General features: G+C 45.8%; 1 pseudogene; it reads left to right on the top strand.

Annotated features, from left to right (window-relative positions):
- Positions 1-21,878: 21,878 nt before the first annotated feature.
- On the top strand, positions 21,879-23,322 carry LOC132648916 (large ribosomal subunit protein uL22-like; annotated as a pseudogene).
- The last annotated feature ends 722 nt before the right edge of the window (positions 23,323-24,044 follow it).

Below are 24,044 nucleotides of genomic sequence, written 5' to 3' on the forward strand. Positions count from 1 at the left end.
CCAGAGAATCTCCCAGCATGGCAGCCAGGTTCCAAAGGAAGGGAGCCCCAACTCCAGTTCTCCTAAGGCCTGGGTATAGCTGAAAATCATTTCTTTGCTCAAAGCAGTTAGCTTCCTTTTCTAATCCTTTCAACATCTACCAGAATGGATGCTTTTGAGGCCTACAGCAGATCCTGACTGCCACGTACATAGCCTTTCAAAGGTTCTCCATGGAAGACCCACGGGCAACTTAGATCCAAACCCTTTGCTACCTGGTTGCTCCCCCTAGCCCCTCTATGCCCAGTGGATTGGAGATTCATTCAATAATTCAGTAATTAGAGGTTCCACAGCACCCACAGCTGCACACAGCAGACACTCAATAATTGTTAAGTAGCTCACCTGATCATCTCCCTAAGGATTATAGCAGCTTGCAGAGAGTTCCATTTTCTATACCAACTCCATTTTATTACATTGACTTTTCCACGGTTATTAGTTATGTGCCTGCTGTATGCCAGAAATATTTTCCTACTAAACCCCATTTGTTTACATCTGGCAACTGTACTTCTTAAACTCCCACCCCCATCTCCTGTGCTCTATTTAGCAGTCTCTCTCATCAGAACTGCCCTGGGAGGTTCTCTTGGCTCCTGAGCCAGGCAATGCAAAATATTCTGGGGAAAAGAGAGACTTAATTAATGCAGTTGGCTGCTGATCTCCCAGGCCTGAGCTGCTCCCCCGAGAGACTCTTAATGCCACCAGTCAGAACAGAATCTAAGGAAGGCTTGGATGGAAGGACGAAGAGCACTTAACACCAGAAAATGTCTGATGGACATCAGACACCTGCCATGTGGTCCATTGTTGCTATGGTTACTGGGATGCTAGCAGCTGCAGTGGCCCCAGCCTAGGAAGAAGAGCTTACCTCTCATCTCTTTCATATGCAATGAACCTACTACAGCTAGGGTGTGGAGCCCAAGACAGCTGAACCCCAGGGGTTGTCAGGATGCTGGAATCCCTTTGCCATCCAACCAGACTGCCTCATGCCTCCCATCAAAGGAATGGCTTACACTTCCTGTGACTGTTATCTGAGAAGTGGCCTTTAATAAATTGGCATGGCTGAGTTTCTTTGACAAATGAAATCATGTGGTCTGATAAAAGTAGTTGACGGAGTCAGCCTGGAAGAATGGATGAGACAGTCTGAAGAAGAGGCCGGTGGATAATTGGGAATGTTCTGGCTGCCAGGGTGCCAAGGTCGGCCAAGGGCAAGATTCTAGGGGAGCATCTCAAGCAGGAGGCTCTTCCAGGGCTGCCTACCAGCCTCTGGATGAAATGCTGGCGTTGTTATTTCAATGGATGCTTGGATGTTTAAATAGTGGGAGGAGTCACTCCTAGTCTCTAAGGTCCTGAAAGACTTTTATCCTGGAGAAAAAAAAAAAAAATCAAATGCAGTCACATGTCTGCCCAGCATGGCGTAGCTTCTGAGAATCCTTCCAGCCTCAGTCCCATCATAGATGGGATTACACAAAAGCAGAGCGCACAGGTCAGCTGAACCCCATGGTCCTCGTATGCAATTAGGGATCACCATGACCACAGGCTGCACGGAGGCTGCACCCAGCATAATACAAATCTTGCTTCACAGTAACAATTTTCTCATTATTACAAGGAGCGCATCGGAAAATACTGACCGTCGTAAGTGCAGTGCATCCACAAATCAGTAGCAGTGGTTTGCTGTCATGGCCAAGGACTGTGCTCTGAACACAGCTGTATGCATCGTGCCTTTCTGTGACTGGCGGTGCAATGTGTCTGTTCTCACGAGTGTGGTCACAGGCAAGCGAGGAATGCATCACAGAGATACTTGGTCAGTTCCGTTGTCATCTTATGGGAACAGCATCGGGTATACTGCCATTAACCCCAGCATTCCTGTGATAAAACACACGACACTGTAGAGGGCTCGCATAGTTGGACACTTAGACCCCAGTTGGTGGTGCCTTATTGGAGGAAATATGTCACTGCTACTGGCTTTGAGGTGTTATAGCCTTGCGTCGCTTCCTGTTCTGATCCTGGTGCTTCCGATGCGTGGTAGAAATGTGACCATCTAACTTCCTGCTCTGGTTGCCATGCCATGCTACATTATGCTTTCCCTGTCCTCTGAAGCCTGTAAGCCAAAATAAAGTCCTTCTTAAGTTGCTTTTGATCACGGTATTTTTGTCCCAGCAACAGAAAAGTAACTAATACCACAGAGGTCTCGTTGGTATGTGCCCCAGATGCTCTCTGATGGTGTGCTTCGCTTTTGGGTTGCTAGAAGCTAGTAGTTTATTAATATGTCCCAAAGGATTTTTACCAGATGGTCACCAGGATGAAAGGTCAGCCACAGTAGTGGGCAACAAATACAACTGTTAAAAAAAAAAGATAGCTCAAGATAATTGTCTCTGGACCTGTAACATTGTGCTGGGTCTCAACAGCACAGGTGTTCTAGTCAGACAATCGGCCTCAAAGATGCTGTAATGCTAGTGCAACGGTCTGGGCTGGGTTTTGTTTTTGTTTTCTGGGAATTTCAGTTCACAGCTACCCCATTTGCCTGTAGAGGCTGAATGCTGGGTATTGTTGCTGTTCCATGGTACCAGAAAGGCTTGTTCCTACACTCGGATAGGCTGACGCTGGAGTGACGTGACAGGAAGACAGTCTGAGAGAGAGAGAGACAGAGAGAGAGAGAGTTGGTAAAGCCTTTAAGAAGAAATCCCTGGACCACATCAAATATTAACAGCCATTGTGACGCAGATCTGGTCTTTCCTTCTTTCTTTCTTCTTTTCCTTCCCCACCTCTCCCTTTCCTTCCCTTCCCATCCAGCCCCCTCCTCTGTAAATGACACAATGTTTACATGTGACATATACTCATAGTAGAAGTATTATACCCACAAAGAAAACAATCAGGAACACAGTATGGGCTGACTATATAAAGGCAGAAGGTGAGGGAAACAGGCATTTTAATCAATCAAAAGCCATATTTTAAACTAGATGGATCACATGTTTCCCTCTGTGCTACAGCTCCTTGTACTTTATACAACAGTTATTTAATGTTTAGACTATTCAAAAACAATTTATCTTACAATTTTAGTTTTTCTAAAGTTTAAAGTTTGGCGGTAAGTTTTAATTTTAGAAAAGATTAACCTTCGATATCTAAAATATTGTCAATCCTATTTGTGACTAACAATTTCATTTGTCCTACTATTTTGCTCTTACATCAGATTTCAGTTTGGAGAAATAAATAGAAACTCATGCTGCAGGAGAATCCATATGTCAGTATAACAACACTTCTAATTTTATCAAAATACATTTTTAATTTTTATATTTTTTTTCTCATTTGATGGTTTCTTCAAAACTTTTCCTTATAAATTTTAAGAAATGTTTCCTAAAAAATAACTATATTTCAATAAAAATTTTAAAAACCATATCTAAAACACACATAAAAAACCATGGACATTGTATACTTAATATCTAACAGTTATAAGTACGGTATAAAACATGGCACATTTCTGTGTTGTCTTAGCACAGATAACCTTTTTTTTTTTTTTGGTTTTTCAAGACAGGGTTTAAAAAATTTTTTTAAACAAACAAAAAACCCTCTTCTAACAATTTACAAATGTTTTGCATTTCCTTTACATTTGGGTCATCAGTTTAATCATTTAATGGGTTTCTATTTAAATCATTTTATTCTTCACGGCTGAAGGCTCAGAGATGAACTGTTGTCTCAAATATACTGTGGAGAGTGAATCTAATTTATATTTAGGATGTAAGGTAAGACATTAGTATCATTTGTACATGTGACTTTTTTGTGTGTGCATTAATGTGAAGGTGTGAGATCCCTTGGAATTGGAGCTGCAAACAGTTGTGAGCTGCCATGTGAATTCTGGGAAATGAACCTGGTCATTTGGAAGAGCAGACAGTGCTCTTAACCACTGAGTCATCTCTCCAGCCCCCATGTGACTCTTTTTTCATGTGAGAGCCCCAAGCAGGCAAAGTAGGGGGTAACGGCTTAATTTTACAGTGACTCAGTGACTTTTAAGACAAATTAGCCCTAAAGTTTTAGAGTTGTAGTTTACCTAGGCTTGAGCAGAATAAGGACCTTGAAAACACTGATTTCCAAAAAAGGTTAGACTTCAAAACTTATGCTCAAAATTCTTACATTTCACTTGCACACCTAAACACACACACACATACACACACACACACACACACACACACACGTGTGTATACATATGCACATGTATACATATACATATGTATACATATACATACATACAAATACATCTGAACACATGCTTACACACACATACATACAAACACCCTAAGTCAGACACGCCAACAACAGTAACTCTAGTACACAGCAAATTGGAAATGTAAAATGAAGTGTCCTCAGGTTTTGTGGCTGAGTTATCAGTTAATTTTAGAGGTAGAATGAGTTTTGTCTCACAGTGTCTCAGACTCCATGCACACACATGACACGACACCAATAAATCAGAGTCTGTCTTAGAAGGATGGAGAGTTCCATCACTGTGAGACGGAAGGCTGAGTGAGAAGGTTCACAGGGAGACATGTCTCAGACACAGGGGAGCAACCTGGCCTGCTCCTCAGCCACACGGCAGGGTTTGTCTTAGAGCAGGTCAGTAGCACCTTTCCCTCTGATACAGAATTTGATTCTGTTAGAGAAAAAGAGGAAGTGGTATGGTCAGGAAAGGCTAGGAGGGAGGAAGGGGTTGAGGAGAATTACGTTGCTCAGAATTTAGCTCTGGCACAGCCTCCGGAATGTTTTTTAATGATTTCTTTTTCATCTTTAACATTTCTTATTAACTTAGATGTACTTCTCCAGGCACTCTGGGAGCTTCCACAGCCCATCACTGAATCCTGTCCAGACACCATGTGAAGAAGCTCAGTGGATCTCCAAGGACAATGAAAGCCCAACAAGACTCCAAAGCATGGCAGGCCCATTCCAGAAGCAAAACCGCCCAAGTGCCTGGAGACTCACTTCAGCTTGGCTGAGCCAAGAATCGCCCGCACCGAGCCCAACCCCCACCCACGGAACTGTGAGCTCCATCAAGTAATGAGCGGCTTCCAGCCAGTAAGTTTTGGAGTATTTGTTACACATCAAGAGGTAACTGATACAAATAAATAGATGAATATTCCATCATTCTTGGGTTCATAGTGAGACTGGTGATACTCTCTGTTTTTGTTTTTTTAATTTTGTATCTTTTATTTTACTTTGATTGCATGAACGTTTTGCCTTGTCTGCCGCCTGTGTGCACGGTCCCTGTAAAGGTCAGAAGAAGGCATTAGATCCTCTAGAACACGGTCGCTGTGAGCAACTGTTTGGGTGCTGGGAACCAAACTTGAGTTCTCTACAAGAGCAGCCAGTGCTAGTATCCACGGAGCCATCTCTCCAGGCCCCTAATGCTCTGTTTTGTTAGTCTTTCAGAACAGAGCTTTTCAGGGTATGATCAATACCTGTGATCAGTTTTCTTACTGTTTTCTTACAAACAAATGCACAAGAATCAATCTTTCAGATGCCAGCATTCAGGAAGCGGACAGCGTCGCTTCCCAGAACTCACCTCTACTGGTCCCAGTTCGCCATGGCTTCAGTAACATCTGGTGCAGGACATCTCGGTCTGTTCTGATGATGCTCACAGCCTCACTCTAACTGCTATCACCTCTCCCCTTTTAACGTAGTCTCCCACCTTGGGGATAGCTGTTTTGCACCCAGACATCTCTATATATTTTGGTCTCATTATCAAAACATTCTTTTTAGTTAATTGAGAAGTCAACCAGGGAACCAGAAGTCTGCAGAGTTCGCTCTATGGAAACTGAGACCCATGCTTTGCCCAGATCTGCTTGGTAGTTGGCTCCTTTAGAATTGCTAATGAAACAGGATGAGTTATCCATAAAAGGGGTAGGAGGCACTGCCCAACAGTTAAGAGCCCTCACTGCTCTTCCAGAGGATGCCAGTTCTGTTCCTAGCAGCCATGTCAGGTGGTTCATGCCTATAACTTCAGGTCTGGAGAGTTCTGATACCTTTGGCTTCCTTGGACACCTGCAGTCAGTCACATGCACATACTGTAAATAATAATAATGATAATAATAATAAATGATGATAATAAATGATAATCAGGATAATAAATTTTAAGAGACTGGGCAAAATTCCAGCATTCTAGGAGTCTGCCATCAGACTCCAGGAAAATCTCCATGTTCTCCCTTCACTGTACCGAACAGGGACCACACCAGGAATCACAAAGGAGGCTCTGTGGGTGTGCATCAGAGGTGGGGCTGACAGTCATTAAGCCCTTCCTACCAGTCAGGCGCACTCTGAGCTTTCTGTCTGTACTAATGCATTGCATAAAATCTGAGAGGAATGGCAGCTTTTGCCAATGTGGGGCAGGGGAAAACAATGCAACTATGATTTAAATTAAAATAAAAGTTCAGGGTGTGTGTGACTTATTTTTGAAGTACGATGAACACGGGGAATAGGTCCCAAGCATGTTACAGTAGTTCTGGCAGTGTAGGTACCGACTTTTACCACATCAGAGAACAGTTTTCACCCCAGTGGCTCTTCAGGTACTCTGTCTAAAATGCTCCTATTTTAAAATCAGTTTTACATGGAAATTGTTCTTGAATGAGGAGACGCTTCCCCCTAGAGGCCATCTCGAGAATTGCTCCCTCCCTGGGTTTTCTGCGGCAACCCTTGTCTTCTCTAGGCAGCCTTCTTGGGAACTGATACATCTGGAATCACCAACACTCTGCTGCATCATCCCATCCCTTGCTCCATCACCTCCTGTTCCTCTTACCTGCTTTACGCTTCCAACCATTACCACTTGTACTGTTTAACGTTCCACAGCATGCTGCTCTTCTGTCTTGTCCATCTTGCTGAGTCTCCTTGAGAACGAAGGCCTTTGGAAGGCAGAGAATGAAGGTCTGTGTTGTTCACCAGTGTATTCTCAGCCCAAGAACACAGTCAGGCATACTACTTCTCTCTGTAAGGACACAAGCTGACAATGAGAGCCCCTGTGCCTGCTCCGCAGCCCTGTCCAGGCTTTCGTTCAAGTCCCTGGGCTCTGCCTGCCTCTGTGCACAGACCTTTGCAGGTTTCTCTACTCCTTCACACTTACGGAGGTGGCTCCATAAATCCCCTGACATTGTTAGTCCTCTCTGGGGCTTGACTAACCAGGAGCAGCCTCAGACAGAGCCCCTGGCACCTCTGTCTTGTGTCTGACAGTGGTTAAGCAGCCTGGGAACTGTGTTGTGCTTTTGTCAAGTTAGAGGAGAGTGGCCCCATTCGGCCCAAGTGAACACAGGGAAGCCAGGGTCAAAGCCTTCGACAAAGCGCTGTCATGGAGGCTCATCTCAGTGCCTGAACATAACGAGGGTGAGACTACGCAATGAGCATGGAGGTTACGCTTCATGCCTGGCACGTGATGGGCAGTAGATTCAGAATGCTGCTGCTGGCACTCAAAACGTTCTTGTAGAATGTGAAACGGGTCCTCACAGGATGCAGGAGGCCCACAGTGACCCATGGAGCAGGAAGCAAAGAACAGCCTGCTTTGGTGAAGGAGAGTGAGCGCAGACTCACTCTGGCTTGCCCTGCCCCCCCAACATCACTTCTCACACACCTCTCGGAAGTATGTAGGAAGCCCCTGGTGCTTATTCGTGCCCTCATTTTACAGATGGGAATATGGGGGGGGCATGTTACAGTAGACAAGCACCCTCTCACAGAGGAACTGTCCTCAGAGGAGCAGCAGCATTGCTGGACTCATCTGCAGCTCCCGCTGGACCCCATGCTGTCCTGCTGAGAGGCTCCAATTATGTAGAATCCAATGGCCTCCCGGGAGTCCTGCTCCAGCAGACACTGGAGGGGGCCTCCACCCGGGGAGCTGCTGCCGACTTCCTCAGAATCATATGCCTGCTGCCAACCACGTCAACCTGCCGCAGCACCTACCTTTCACCACCCAGGCTTGGAAGCCCTCCTCCGAGATGTGAAAGAAAGAAATCGGATTGATGTGCAGCAAGAACTCATACTGACCCAGCTTCTCAGACATCTGTCCGTCTGCCAGGCTACACTGTCAGTCATGTTAATCACACGCTCTTTTCAGCAAAGATCTGCTGCGTTTTAGGGATGTATCAGTAAACAAAGGAGACGATGGCGGTGGCTTAGTGGATAAGGTGCTTGCCTCACAAGCAGGAGGATCCTAGTTCGGATCCCTAGAACTTAAGTAAAAGTTGGACTCATGGGTGCATGTCTGTAACCCCATCACTGCAGGGCAGAGAGAGGTGAACTCCGAAGCTCACTGGCTAGCCAGCCTAGCCAATCAATCCAGGTTCAGCAAGAGATCCTGTCCAAAATACCAGGTGGAGTGCAAAAGAGAAAGATATCTGACAGAAACTCTGGGTGTCCTACACACACACACATGCACGCACCAACAAAATAAAATTTTAAAAGACCGAGTGGATCCTCATGAGGCTTGTACTCTGGTTTGCATGTGTAATTTTGTGCTGGACACCTCTATGCGTAGAGGGAGGTTTTCCTGTGCCCTGTGGGATAGTCAAGAGATTCTGTTTACCAACTAGACGTCAGTATCAACTTCTCTCTTTGTTTTGACTCCCCCACACTGCCATGCTACCAAATGTCCCTAAGAGCAAAACCATCACCTGCTGTGAGCCACTGACCCAGGGCCACACAATCCCCTGACCTTCTCTCTCCTTCTTTGCATCTGGGCTAACTTTAGCCTTGGCCTCCCCAGTCACTCTCCTAGATTGCATGCTAGCCCCCCGCCCCTTTGATTTACTTTATAACGAGAGTGTATTCTTAAGTATCTTCCTCAACAGAGATGCCCACCAAGGTGGCCCCATGCCAGAGTACGCCCCTGAGGAATTATGCCATGCAGCGGATCTGGTATAAGGAGTTTTAGTGGGGGGAAAGAGAGGAGGGCCTGGAGAAGGGGTACAGGCCACGACTGAGCCATGAGGGAAGAGAGAAAGGGGACACTGGGAAGAGAGAGAGAGAGAGCTGGAAAAATGGACAGAAAGAAACAGTGGGAACAGAGAGAGAGAGAGAGAGAGCTGAGGCGGTGGAGAGGGGGTGTCTTATCTGGCAGACAGGGGGTGACAGCAGGTGAACAATCGCTAGGTCCCTGAGGGCAGGCCAGCAGAATCGTCTGCACACCGACACCTGGTAAAGCTGAAATGTTATCTTTCCCCATCCTTTTATCTCAAGATTCCATTAAACTCCGTTAACTACTTGGCTACGGAATGGAGGCTGTAGGTGATTTTCCCTCGTAATTTTATAGTCTTTGTTCTTCCTTCCTCCCTGGTTTCTGATTCTGGTTGGAATTATCCATTTGGCGGTGACATCTTTTGTTGGTTTTTCTCCGAAAATTTCCAGAATCTGGTTTTCATCAGTGAGTTCTGGATGTGTCCCCCAGTGTGTGGTGTTTGTTGGGCTGGGCACTCTGGGAACCTTTTGTTTTAAAAACTTGTGCCCTCTTGCTCTCGGGAATACATTGGTTCCCACTCACTTCCTAGTTCTCAACCTAAAATTCCTACTGATAGAACAATGTCTAGGAAAGGAAATCCTACCTTCCTCTTCCTCCTGTTCCTCCTTCTCCTCTTCCTCTTCCCCCTCCCCCTTGCCCTTTAGCTTTTCCCTTGCCTACTTTGGAAACCCCGGTTCCCCAGCCTTTGGGACTCCAGGTTTTGCATCAGGCGTCCTCTCAACCTCTCTGGCTTTGTTTTCACACAGATCCACACTGTGAGCTTCCACATTCCGAGGCTTTCGAATCTGCTCTGAACATCCTACTTTCTTCCCTGGGGTTCCAGCTTACAGATGGCCTATTGGGGGACTTCTTGGTCTTAATAATTATAGAAGCCAATTCCCCTCTTAAACCCGTCTCCGATCCTCCTATCTGTCTGCTTGCCTACTCATCTATCTGTTTACCTATCTGTGTCTATTATATATTTATGTATTTGCATGTATGCAGGTATGCATCTATCTATCTATCTATCTATCTATCTATCTATCTATCTATCTATCTATCTATCTATCTATCTATCTCCTGTCTGTCTGACTACCTACCTACTGTTCGGTTTCTAACCGGCAATGGCTGAGGTGCTTATTTAACATGTCAATGTAGATCTGGCCACTAGGTTCTCCCTGCATTTCTCAGTCCCTGCTAGTTGCAGGGTCCCCCAGGCTGGGATACCCTGCCCCTTACCCTGAACTCTCCAGCCCAGGGGGCTGGGCTGCTCTTCCCTACGTAATCCAATCATTTTGGTTACCCACTCTCCTTGTACTTTGCGCCTCCTGGCTGCTGCACTTGGTTCCCCTCTCTCCCTCTCCCTCTCCACATGGCTCAGCTCAGTCTGGACATGTCCACCCTGGACTCTCCCAGATGTCCTTGCTTCTGGTATGATCTCCTACATATCTAAAATAAGCTTTCTCTTCTGCCATAGCTAGGAATAGTCATGTCTTTCCCTTCTCTTTTTTTCTTTTCTTTAAATGTTTATCTAGTGCCAAAACCCAGGACCAGTCATGTCCAACACCTATGAGCAGTTCTTTCCTTTCCTTTCTCTTTCTCTTCATTTGGTGCTGAAGTCTGTAACCAGTCATGGTCTTTCTTTTCTTTTCTTTTTCTTACTCACCATCTATGTATCTATGTGTGAATATATCTATGTATCTATGAAACTATCATCTACTTGCCTGTTTATCTACCTGCCTACTTATGTCTATCTATGTATCAGTGTATATATGTATACATATATGTGTGTGTGTGTGTATGCATGCATACCTCCCTCTCTCTCTCTCTCTCTCTCTCTCTCTCTCTCTCTCTCTCTCCTATCCTGTTGTCTGTGAGCCCCGAGTAGTACATTGGTACACATTACTTACTAACTAATGACCTCATCTCAAGGAGCAGGACAGGGTTTATTTTTGTTTTGTTTTGTTTTGTTTCAGAAGACTCCAAAGTGCATCCAAAGGATGCAGAATGTGTCCATTTCAATAGCTACTGTAGCCCTAACAAATGGAACCCACCAGATGTGTGCTGGCCTTCAGCGAATGCCCTCCACCTGTGAAGGTCCCTCTCCTCTCCAGTGAAGGGGGTTGATGATTCCTGCCAGTGTGAGGACTGTCTAGGTGAGCCATTGGAGGCCATTACCAGTGGGAAACCACAGCCTGCTGTGACACTTAATGCAATTAACATTGTGTGGGTCATCCTTTTGTTTGACCTATTTGGAAGATAGACCTTCCTTCCTTCCTTCCTTCCTTCCTTCCTTCCTTCCTTCCTGAGAAAAACTGTCACTAAGTCTTTGTTTCTTTGGAAAATAAAACTAAGGGAAGTACCCTAAACTGAGTGGCCCCTCCTCCCCGGCCTCAGGAGGAAGGCTCGGCAGAGTTGGCTTTTGGCTGCAGAATTGGTGGCTTTCTTACTTCATGTTTGTTTTTGTGCTTTGCACCCATGGCAGGCCTTGCAATCTCCAGCTGACTTTAATTGTTACTGATGTTTAGTGGGCCATAAAACCCTAATTTCCTGGCTGTACCCCCAGACATAAATGACCCATTTGCAGCAGCTTATAAACACCATTGGTCCCAGTTCCATTCCCAAAGCCTGGGGGCTGTTCCGACATCAAAGTTTCTCCCCATCCTTTGCCTTTTGGTTCCTCTGGCCTGCCCCAACCCGTTGGCCCCCTGACCTAGCTTCTCCACTGGGCAGTGACCACAGCAGCAGCACTGTGTCCCAGAAAAGGCTGAGAGTCCATGCAGGAAGACTGTGTTCTCAGGGGCCTGATGTATGTGGCCCTGGAAATGGAGCACCCTCTTTCTTTTCCCATACAAAGTTCCAGGGGACCTGCCTAAGAGCAAGGGAACATCAGGGAGCCACCAACAGCAATAAAGTCTCCTCCCCTGACCACGCCTGGCTGAGGCTGCATCTGTCACACACACTTTCTGTGTACACATGTGTCCCTTATATCCATGGCCTCCGTGGTAGTCAGTCCTGTCCTATTCTTTCCCAACAGGTAGGATGCTAGTGGTCCCAAGGGGAAGGAACATCTTGTCTCCCCTGTCTCCTCATAAACTCAACTAGGCCCGAACCAGGTGCTCCATGCCTGACTCTCTATTCCGCACTCTCCTGGGTCTCACTATGAAGCCCAGGTTAGTTTCAAACTCATTCCTGCCTCAGCCTCCTGGGTGCTGGGATTACAGGTGTGCACCACCACACCTTGCTGCTCTGTGTCTTCCTGAGGAGCTAAGATAAAGAAGCCGGGCAATGAAGAGCTAAGCCAGGGAGAACTGAGTAGATTGGAGCACCGCCTGGTGGCTTGAATCCTCTTCATTTCCTGTTCTATATGTGTCCCTGCGGACACAATAAAGAGAAAGTCCAAGCAGGAAGTCAGGAAGGATTCTGGGCAACCCTAATGTTTCTTCCTTTCTTTCTTTCTCCCTCTTTCTTTCTTTCTTTCTTTCTTTCTTTCTTTCTTTCCATCTTTCTTTCCCTTTTTAAGGGCTATTGATTTATTTGGGGGTGTGTGCATATGTGTGATGTGGCTTGTGTGTGGAAATCATAGGACAACTTTTGGGAGTTGGTTCTCTCTTTCTTCCATGTGGGCGGGTTCCATGGGTTGAAGCCATGTTGCCAGGCTTGGAAATAAGCTCCTTCACACACTGAGCTCACCCCTTGGCCCTTAGACAGCCCAGGTCAGAGGCTCAGACTCTCTCTCCCATTAAGGAGGGTGTAGAGTTTCTAGTGTTTCTGTGTCTAATGCACTCACAAAGAACGCAGGGGGACATAAGCTGGCCTTTGTGGTTCACACTGTGGGTTGCTGATGGCTATAAGGGGTCTGTGGCTGTGGCCCTCACCTCCAGGTCTTAAGAGCCCTGTCATCTGGCCACAGTAGATAACAGATGTGTATCTATGAGTGGCAGAGTGGGGGTCCTGCTCCCACTGCTGGCCACAGCATGAGAAATCCTTGACTCTTTGGAGTCTCTGCCCCAGTAAAGCCAGATCCACGGCTTCCACAGGGACAATCCAGGATGCTCTGAAGTTCTTGACTCTGGATAGGAAGAACTTTACCCCACCCCCCAAGGGAGGAGCAGTCCTGTTAGGCCACAGAGGAGGGCTTTGCAGCCAGTCCTGAAGATACCTGATAAAACAGGATCGGATAAATGGGGAGGAGGACCCCCGAAATCAGTGGACTTGGAAAGGGGCACGGTGGAGATGAGGGAGGGAGGGAGGGATTGGGAGGGAATGAGGGAGCGGGATACAGCTGAGATACAGAGTTAATAAAATGTAACTGATAAGAAGAAAATAAAATTTAAAAAAAAAGTTTGTATTTCCCATTTAGGCCAATGGTTCACCCGGGACACCACTGTTCCTGTGTTTGGTGGGAGGTGGGGATCTCAGCACATTTTTCTACATCGACACCAATTGTCATTGCCTCATGGATTACCCACGGAAACCTTCCACGTCGGCTCACGGTGCTTCCCCTGGTGGAGTGAAGACGTTTACTCATGTGAGGATGTGTCTCTAGTCCAGGACCATGCTCTGTCCTGTGTCCCACGTGTCCATCCTTGTTCAGCAGCAACCAGTCTTGACTGCATTGGGTTTAAGTCTTTCTACCAGCCGAGATGAGAGCCACCAGCTTCCACCGACTCAGACCACATCAAGGTCTAGAATCCACCTGTCAAATTCGATGAAAACCCTTTTTGGAGACTTTGGTTGGAATTAAATCAAGTTTATGTCAGATTTGAAGAAAGCAATATAGTTAGGAGTTCAGATTTTCACCATCTGTGAACACAACTTATCTCTCTGTTACTGGGGACAGTAATGCCTTACAATAAAACTTTACTCTTTGCTACATCAAAATCCCCCATGGTCTCTTATTAGATTCATTCCTGGTTTATTTGCTTTTGTTCCTGTATTTAAATGAAATGTCACGTCTTGCTTTTTATGCTCTTGGATGCTTTGGTAGAGACTCGCATTTTGTCTTTGTTTACTGGCCTTGCATGCAGCAGCCCAGCCCAGATCTCTTAGGTCTGATCATTTGTTTGCAATGGAGGTAATTTTGTTTCTTTCCATTCAGCTCCCCTCCTCCCTACTGGGCAGCTGGGACTGACTACTCAATGCTAAGTGAAAACACAGAAGATATTTTCTATGGATGTAATTTCTTTTAAGGAGAAAGGTTTAGTCTTTCATTCCTTTGTCTTTCTCTCGTTTTATGTTATAATTTTCTGTAAGTGGCATGCTTTAGATTTTCCCTTTCGATTTCTGTCCTTGCCTTTGAGTCTCTTCAGGAAAAAAAAGGGGGGGAGGTTTCTAGAAACACTGAAAGAATGATGGGCAAACACTATGTATCTCCTCACCTGCATTATTAATCTTCTTTTGCTTAATTTATTTTAGATTTATTTGTTTCTATTTTATGTGAGTGAGTCCTTTGTCTGCATGTATATATATATATATATATATATATATGTATGTGTACCATATGTGTGCCTAGGGACCTCGGGAGGTCTGGAGAGGATGTTGAATCCCCTGAAACTGTAGTTACAGATGGTTCTAGGAATGAACCCCATTTTTCTCTGTAAAAGGAATAAGTGTTTTTAACTGCTCAGCCATCTCTCCAGACTGTTGTTGATCTTTAACACTGTGGCACATGCTTCCATTTTTCTTTAACTACACACAGTTTCTTTTCATCAGAATACCCTAACAAGCAAGAGACCTAAAAGCTTTGGCCTGAAGCTTCCAAGACAAAGGCATCCTCCCACACAGCCTCCTGATCATAACCTAGGAACGCTGATGTTCATTCGGTCACCCCTAATGTACAATCTGTATGTTTTATAAGCTGCTAGTCATCCTGGAAATGTAGCATATAGCTTAAAAAAAAAAAAACTGTGGAATGCAGTCACGTGTGCGCACTTCGTTTGGCTACGCGTCTCTTCAGTCGAGAAGAGCCACCCCTATCTCCCTTGGCTCTTGACTAAATGAGCACTGTACTGTGGACTTTATCAGTGCCGTTGTAGGCAGCATGAGCTCATTTGGTCTCACTGCAGTGTAATGTTCCATAGCCTGTGACTCCATCACAGTTGACACTGCTGAGCAATAGCAGCTCTCTGCTGTTTTGCCCCCATTAGTTGAGCCAGTAATGACAGCTTTGTATGTGTCTCCTGGGAAACTTATGCTCATGCCCTGAAAAGATGCCACTAGGTCACTGGTTAAATGTGTGCTTGGCTTTAGTAGACAGGAAGTTTTCCAAAGTAGCTTTATACTGATTCTCTTACTACTAATGGGTTAATATTCTGTTTGCTCCAGTGTGGACAGCTTCCCTTAGGAGATTCTGGATTTATTGTCTTCACAGTTGGAGGCTGGGTAGTCAAACATTGGCCATCTTTGGTTCTACAGTGGAGGGGTAGTGAACTCTGACTGCTCAGGTTAAGAAACCAGAAGCTCAGAACCAGGGTCTCTTAGTCAGGATTTCTATTGCTGTGATAAAACACCATGGCCACGAGCAATTTGGAAAGAAAAGGTTTATTCCATTTCCACTTTCATATCACAGTCCAACACAGAAGAAAGTCAGGACAGAAACTGAAACAGGGTAATGACTTGGAGGCAGGAGCTGATGCAGAGCCCATGGAGGAGTGCTGCTTATTGGCTTGCTCCTCATGGCTTGCTCAGTTTACTTTCTTGTAGCACCTAGGACCGCCTACCCTGGGATGGCACCACCCACAATGGGCTGGGCCCTTTCCCATCAATTATTGCACTGTATTGCTCTCTAGAGAACAGAACTGATAGAATGATATCATACATGCGCACACTCACACACGGGATTTTGTTAGAGTGGCTTATGGTCTGTGTTCCCGCTAGTCCAGCAATGGTTGTCTACCAACAGAATGTCCAAGAATCCAGTAGTTGGACAGTCTATAAAGCTGGATGTCTCAGATGGTCTTCAGTATATGTCAGAATCCCTAAGAAGGAGACCCTAACATCAGTGAAAATATGAATCCTTCCAGTAATTGTGAGGGTGGGCAAGCAAGCAAAGAGTGAAAGCTTTCTTCTTCCATGTCCTTAGTATAGGCTGCTACCAGGGGGGGTGGCCACATTTAAAGTGGATCTTCCCACCTCAAGAGACCCTGATTTATGTGGGTCTTCCCACTTCAAAAATTTCAAGAACTGTCCCTCCCAGGCGTACCCAGCTGCCTACAGTTTTAGTCAATTCCAGATGTAATCAAGTTGACACCCAAGAACAGCCATCACAACTATCAATTGTGAATGCACCACAGGCTTGCCCATGGGTCAGTCTTTGGGAGCATTTTCTAAAAGCAAGTTTCCTCTTCTCAAATGACTCTGGCTCTGGCTTGTGACTACCTTAACATAACACGAGCCAGCACACAGAGGGAACCAGTGATGGAGCGCCAGTCTGAGGATGGAAGCCTGGAATTTTCTGGAGTTCCAAGTGTAAGCTGGTGTTGAAAGGCTAAAGAATCTGGAGTGTGGTGCTCCTGGACAATGAAAGCAGAAATAGGCGTATGCAGGCCAGAAAAATGGAGCCTGCATGAGCTGGCTGGCTGCCTCCTTCCTTCTTCTTAGATGCTGCTGACCATCTCCAAGGGAGATCTTCCCCCCACCCCCGCCAGTTACTCAACAATAGTATATCTCAACAACAGTATCTGCAAACGCCCCCTAGACATACCTAGAGGAGTTAATCAGGTCAAACCAACAATGATGACTATGCAACACACTAATTAAGAGTTCGACACCTTTTTATAGGCCCAAAATTCAGGTTGGGGAAAACTTACATCTTGTTGGTTTTATATTATCAACTTGATGCAACCTAAAGCGATCTTGGAAGAAGGAACCTCAACTGAAAAACTGCCTCTTCAGGTTAGCTTGTGGCCACGTCTGTGAGGGATTGCTTGAATGATGACTGAGGAGGAGGGCTCAGACCATAGTGGGCAGCACCATCCCCAAACATGTGGGCTTGGGCTGTATAAGAAAGGCAGCTGAGCATGAGCAGAGCATGAGCCAGGAAGCAGTGTTGCTTCATAGTTTCTGCTTGAGTTTCTGACCCGACTTCCCTCAGAGATAAACTGTGACCTGGAAGTGTAAGTGGAAATAAACCTCTTGTTCCCCAAAGTTGCTTTTGGTTGTGGTGTTTGCCATAGCAACAGAAAGCAATCTAAGACAACATTATGAAGCTGTATTTCTAAGCTGTATCACTGCCTAGTTAGGCAGTTGATAGTCTATTTATCCTTCATGACAGGCTTGACTCCACAGCTGTGTGAAGATGGGCTCTGAGTGTTTCTAATATTTTACATTTTTTGAAGTTTCTTTAAATAGCCTAGCATATGGTATTTGAGTAAATATTCTATGTGCACTTGGAAAATATGTAGATTTTGTCGCTGTGGTACTGTGATTGACAAGAGAAATATATATATTGGTCTTCACCCAAGTTCCTGGCAGAAAGCTTCTAAAATCATCATAAATTCTCAAGCAATAGAAATACTAGGAGACTCTTTGGTTCTGATATTAGCTCTCCGACCCAGTTCCAGGCACAGAGTTCAGACCCTCTTGGAATTTCCTGGGTGCTAAAAACCATCTTTGTTCTGAGGAGGTGACCTTTTATGGGCTTCTGTACCAGCAATATTGTCTTAGTTACTATTCTATTGCTATGAAGAAATACCATGACTAAGACAACTTAAAAAATAAAGCACTTACTTGGGGGCCTGCTTACAGTTTCAGAGGGTTGGTCCATGACCATCAGGGCAGGAAGCTTGGCAACAAGCAGGCCTGATGCCGGAGAAGGAACAGAGGGTTCATATCTGATATGAAAGTCTCAGGCAGAGAGAGAATGAGAGACTGGACCTGGCAGGGACTTTTGAAATCTCAAAGCTCACTTCCAGTGACACACCTCCTCTGACAAGACCACATCTACTCCAATAAGGCCACTTCCTAATCCTTCCCAAATAGTACTGCTAACTGAGGATCAAGCTCAAACATATGAGCCTGATGGAGTGGAGACATTCTAATTCATACTACCAACACAAAGGTCAAGGCATGATTAAGGGCTTGAGACCTTCCACCTCACTCATCACCCCTATCCTGTCACACCTATCTGAGGGAGCTGCCACAAAAACCCCAGCACTAAATAACAGGGGGGATCGAAGGTCTAGTGTTCAGGACCCCATGGGACCTTTCCCCATGTGATGACTTGAACTTTTGAAAATGATTAGGAGGTGTGGCCTTGTTGGAGGAGGGGTGTCACTGGGGGTGGGCTTTGAAATTCCAAAAGACTCAAACCGCTCTCTCTCCCTCTCTGTCTCTCTCTCTGTCACTGTCTCTCTCTGTCTCTCTCTCTCTCTGCTTCCTACTTGTAGATCAAGATGTGGTTGGCCATTCCATCAATCTCTGCTCCATCTTTACCCCTACACTTCTTGTAGGCAAGACAAGTTTTAAGTCAAAGGTTTTGTGGGTGGGTCGGTGTCCCCCTCCCTCCACTGGAAGTCCCACCTGGCTACAGGAGGTGGCCACTTCAGGCCCCATATCCCCTGCTGCTAGGGTCACCCGCATAGACTCCCAGGAGCCTCCCCTGTCCTGGAGATGCCCCCCCCACACACACACTGATTTCCATTCTATCCCCCAGTCCCTAACCCCAGGCTTGATTCTCACTCAGAAGGGGAAATAAAATAGACATGTGAAGTAGATGGAGGAAGGGAACTGGGTGGGGAAGGGGATGGGGAAGGAGCAAGGTGTGGCTCTTAGTTCTTATGGGTAAGTGGCTAGCCTGTGGTTCTGCTGTGGGCCTTTCCCCCTTTGATGCCTGCAGAGAGTGAATTCCCATCTTGTTAACAATACAAGGAAAAAAATAGAAATAGCATTGTAATATATACACTTGAATAATGTGTTGTTCATGTATACACATTTAAACACGTATTTATACTTACACTTACCCAGTTTTGTTTGTTGTTGTTTTTTTTTTTTTTTTTTTTGAGACAAAATCTCAAGTAGTCCAAGCTAGTCTCAAACTTACTAGGTGGCTGAGGGTGGTCTAGATTTCCATTTTTCCGGCTATCCCCCAGCTTTATAGAAGGAACAAACAACTGCAAAGGAAAGAGACTGACTGGCCAAGCAGCGAGCAGATCCTTGGACCTGCAAATTGTGCAGAGAGCAAGCTCGGGGTTGCAGCCTTTGGGAGGTGTCATTGGTGTCAGGGTGAATAGTTGGTGATGCAGCTGTCTTTGTGAATCCTTCCTGCTCCTGGAAGTGACCCCTCACCATACTTCCCTTAGTAACCCCAATGAAAGCTCACCAGTTTGCCAGGTTGGACTTTGATTGGCGCAGTCATTACATTGGTCTGTTGTAGATTTCCTTTCTGGAGTGACTAAATGTGTGTGTGTGTGTGTGTGTGTGTGTGTGTGTGTGTGTGTACCCAAAGCCTATCACAGCACAGTACGTAGCGCTTGAACACATGGGTACAGTATAGATTGCCAGGGGTTGTGATGTTACTCCCCACACAGCCTTCTGAGGCAAAGTCCCTCTAACCACAGAGCAAGGCTGGCAGCTGGCAAGGCCCAGACGTCCTCCTGTCTATGATCCCCAAAGTGCTGTGGTCACAGCTGTGCCCTTTCTGTGAGTGCTCAGGTCTGCGTGCCCATTACCACCTGAGCCATTTCTCCAGCCTCAAGATCGGAACCGGGTTGTGCCCTTTACCTAACAGAAGGGCTTGAGTGTGTCTTTAGACTCTGTTTTATGGCATCATTTGTTTAGAGGCAGATTCTCCAATCCTCTGGCTTCAGGCTCCAGAATGCTGGGATTACATGCTTGAGCTATTACGACTGAGTTCGCTAGTGTCATTTTCTAGGAGAGAAAATTTAGTAACAATGACATCAACTCCCCTGTGCTTTTCTGTGGCATCTGTGTGCTTATACCTTTGCCTAAGAAAGCCGGTTCAGATGGGAAATGCCTCCCGAAGGCTCAAGTGCTTAAGTGTCCCAATGGTAAGGCTATTTCTGGAGGTGTGGAACTTTGTGACATAGGGTTAGGCTGGTGGATGCAGGTCATTTGTGTCAGCTGGAGATGATAAAAGGAAGGAGACAGACCTCTCTGAAGGCAGAACTGTTGGTCGGTCAGAACAAATGAAAGACACAGACTGTGCAGGAGTGCGCACGTGGAGCAGGGAGCTTGCGGTTTTACAGGTCAGGAATGGGGATTTGGGGGATGAAGATTCCACCTGCATGCCAGTGCGCTGTGCTGCAGAGTTGCTGTGTTGATATGAGAAGCTTCCTGTAGTCTAACAGGCCACAGCTGTTACCAGTCAAGCCAACTGCTGGGAGGTTCCCCACCCAGCTGAGGCTTTTAGGTCATTAACCCTTCAACTAGGTTGGACACTGAGGGTCACATCCCAGCCCTGCCTCTGGCCCCACCCTGATCTGCCCAGATGTAAACAAGTTGTGCTTCAAGGTCTTCAAGGTCTTCCTGTCATAGACTGAGCTGTTGGGGAGCTGTGCCTTCCCACAGTTGTGGACTGTGTTCCTAGAACCGTGAGCCAAATCAAACCTTCTTCCCGGAAGTTGTCACAGTGCTGAGAAAAGAAACTGATACAGGACCTTTCATTTTTCTGTACTGTATTTGGTATTTTTTAAGCATTGGTGACGTCATCTCTAACCCATCCGGAAATTATTAGTGCTATGCGCGTGCTACATGGAAAGGCTTGAATTTTGTCCAGCCCAGGAGCCAGGCAACATTCAGTAACTGAACCGATCAACTCTCAGAGTCCAACTGTCCCCCCCTGAGCTGCAACTTCATACCTCTTATACATATGCCAGTCTATTTGGGGATGATCTAGGCGTGAGGTACACTTTTAGCCTGGCCTCTAAGGCAGGCTTATTTCGGACATAGTACCCTGAGACATAAGCTTGAGCTCAGGCAAAGCCCTCTGCACTGTGGCGTCTCAACGTTTTTCTTGGTACTTCTTGAACATTTACTCTTCCCTCTGAAACTTAAGATTGTTCCTCCTTGCACATAGGAAGTTACCTCCTTATGCAATTTGTTTTGTCCCCTTAGACACATCTCTCCTTTTACCCCCTTCATTCTTGTACTCCACGGCACAGACTTGGATTGCACAGTTAGGACGCTCTGTGTTTGCAGCAACAGACCCTTTGTACAGCAGTTCACGAAATTCCCATTTTAGGTGGAGGGAAAGGAAGTCTTTTCTCCTGAGGTCACTATGCAAGAGCAGCCAGCCTTTTCTTTTATGTAACATGCCCCAGAGTGATGCAGGCACCTGTGTACTCATTTCCAACGACTCTGGATCCCTTCTTAGCTTGGAATTTTCTCGCTTGAGAGCTTGGGTCAGTAAATAAACAGCAGGGAGGATAAAACACCTGCTTCAACATCTGTTGGGACATGGATCTTATCTCAAAGCCTGGCTCAGACACCTCCTGGTGTCTGGCATCCATATTTCTTTTTTATTTGTCCAGCAGCTGCACGTGGGGGTGTCCTGTGCATGTTAGTTCTGGTCCCTCATGTCACGGTGGGAGCCTTCAGAGACCAAAGCAGAGCCAAGCTTTGCCCCTGTGGTGGACAACCTATTTACAGAGTGATATCTGCTCAGGGCTGGAGCACAGATTTAAATATCAGAGCCTTCTGCGACCTCACATCCAAGGGCCAATAGGTACAGTATCTACTGTAGCAAGGAGGCAGTGGAGTCAACAGCATGGGAGGCTAAAGTTGAAGGGATGAAGGAGGATTACTTCATCCATCAGTATAAAACCTTTCTCTCAGCTGGATGAAGAAGCCTGATTAAGAGCACCCTCAGGCTCTTCCCAAAAATGGCCAGAGTCGATCCACGAAGATGGATCACTACCCTCTTGTCCCAGAAAACCCTATGAAATCATGCAAATCAAGAGGTTCAAATCTTCATTCATGTTCACTTTAAGAACACCCGGGAAACTGCCCAGCCATCAAGGGTATGCATATCCGAAAAGCCACCAAGTGTCCGAAAGACGTCACTTTAAAGAAGCAGTGTGTGCCAAAAGGAAAAAAAAAAAAGTGCTGAATTTTTGTTACACCTGCTTAAAAATGCAGAGAGTGATGAAGAACTTAAGGGCTTAGATGGAGATTCTCTAGTCATTGAATATATTCAGGTGAACAAGGCACCTAAGATGCACCTTCGAACTTACAGAGCTCATGGCCGGATTAACCCAGGCATGGCTTCCCCCTGCCACATTGAGATGCTCCTCACTGAAAAGGATCAAATCTTACTATTTCCCACTTCTTACATAAGATTCCGTGCACACTGCCCAACAGTTGGCCATCAGTCTCAGCATCTGCTTTGATAGTCTGCAGGGCAGAGCCCTTCAGAGGCCCTCTGTGGCAGGTTCCTAGGTTGTTTCCTGTTTTCTTCTTCTTCTGATGTCCATCCTCTTTGCCTTTCGGGATGGGGATTGAGCATTTTGGTCAGGGTCCTCCCTCTTGATTAGTTTCTTTAGATGCACAGATTTTAGTAGGTTTATCATATATTACATGTCTATATGAGTGAGTATATACCATGTGTGTCTTTTTGCTTCTGGAACAGCTCACTCAGGATGATCCTTTCCAGGTCCCACCATTTACCTGCAAATTTCATGATTTTCTTATTTTTCATTGCTGAGTAATATTCCATTGTGTAGACGCTGAGACTTATGGCCAACTGTTGGGCAGTGTGCATGGAATCTTATGTAAGAAGTGGGAAATAGTAAGATCTGGAGAGGACAGGAACTCCATAAGGAGAGCAACAGAACCAGAAATTTGAACACAGGGGTCTTCCCAGAGACTCATACTCCAACCAAGTACCATACATGGAGATAACCTAGAACCCCTGCACAGATGTAGCCCATGGCAGTTTAGTGTTCAAGTGGGTTACATAGTAATGGGAAGAGGGACTGCCTCTGACATAATCTGATTGGCCTGCTCTTTGATCACCTCCCCCTGAGCAGGGAGCAGCCTTACCAGGCCACAGAAGATGACAATGCAGCCACTCCAGATGAGATCTGATAGACTAAGATCAGAAGGAAGGAGAGGAGGACCTCCCCTATCAGTGGACTTGGGGAGGGGCATGTATGAAGAAGAGGGTGGGAGGATGGGGGGTGGGATCGGGAGGGGAGGAGGGAAGGCCTTATGGGGGGATACAAAGTGAATAAAGTGTAATGAATAAAAATTTAAAAAAAAGAAAAAAAAAAAGAAAAGGAACAAATTGTTCTGAAGCCAGAAGAGGAAGTTGCATAGAAGAAAAAAAAATATCTCAGAAGAAACTGAAGAAACAAAAGCTGATGGCACGGGAATAATAAATTCAGGATAAAATAAATGCAGATAAAAGTAAAAAACCAAACCACACTCAGCTGAGGGGAGCTCTCAGGAATTGCCTGGCAGTAATGGGCAGGTTTGCGTCACAATGTCCTTGTGGAGATGCAGAAACCTGATGCTCAGGGGCACTGGGCAGAGAAAAGACAACCCCTTCTCCATCCCTCTGATTGCCTGAGAAGAGGACATCATTCTGGGATAGGGACCCAGGCAAGGAGGCCAGACATGACAGTTAGCTCTTGCCAGGCGCCAGTAGGGCAAGGTTCCTACTGTGTGCTGGCCTGCTTCCTCTGGCTGTCCCACAAGCCCATATACAATCATTCCATTTATTATTTCTCAGATTCTTCTACAGAAGACTACATACCTCAGGGCTAGGGTGACGACTAAGCAGGTGAGAGTACTGGCTGCTCTTTCAAAAGACCTGAGTTCAGTCCCTAGTACCCATGGGGTGCAGCTCATAACCATCTCTGGCTCCAAGAGATCCAATGTCTTCTCTGGCCACACACAAATACCTAAATAAAATAATAAATTAAAAAAAATATTACATTCCTTAAGATTAAAATTGATTAAGATCTTAATCAATTTTCCACCCAAACCAACCAACCAAACGACACAACAAAAATGGAGGAATATTCTGTGTCATCCCAGATACCCAGGAGGCCTGCCTTGATTGAACAATGAGTCAAGGAAAGCCTGAGTGACTTTG

The sequence above is a fragment of the Meriones unguiculatus genome, chromosome 18, assembly GCF_030254825.1.
Source record: "Meriones unguiculatus strain TT.TT164.6M chromosome 18, Bangor_MerUng_6.1, whole genome shotgun sequence".
Classification (NCBI taxonomy): Eukaryota; Metazoa; Chordata; class Mammalia; order Rodentia; family Muridae; genus Meriones; species Meriones unguiculatus.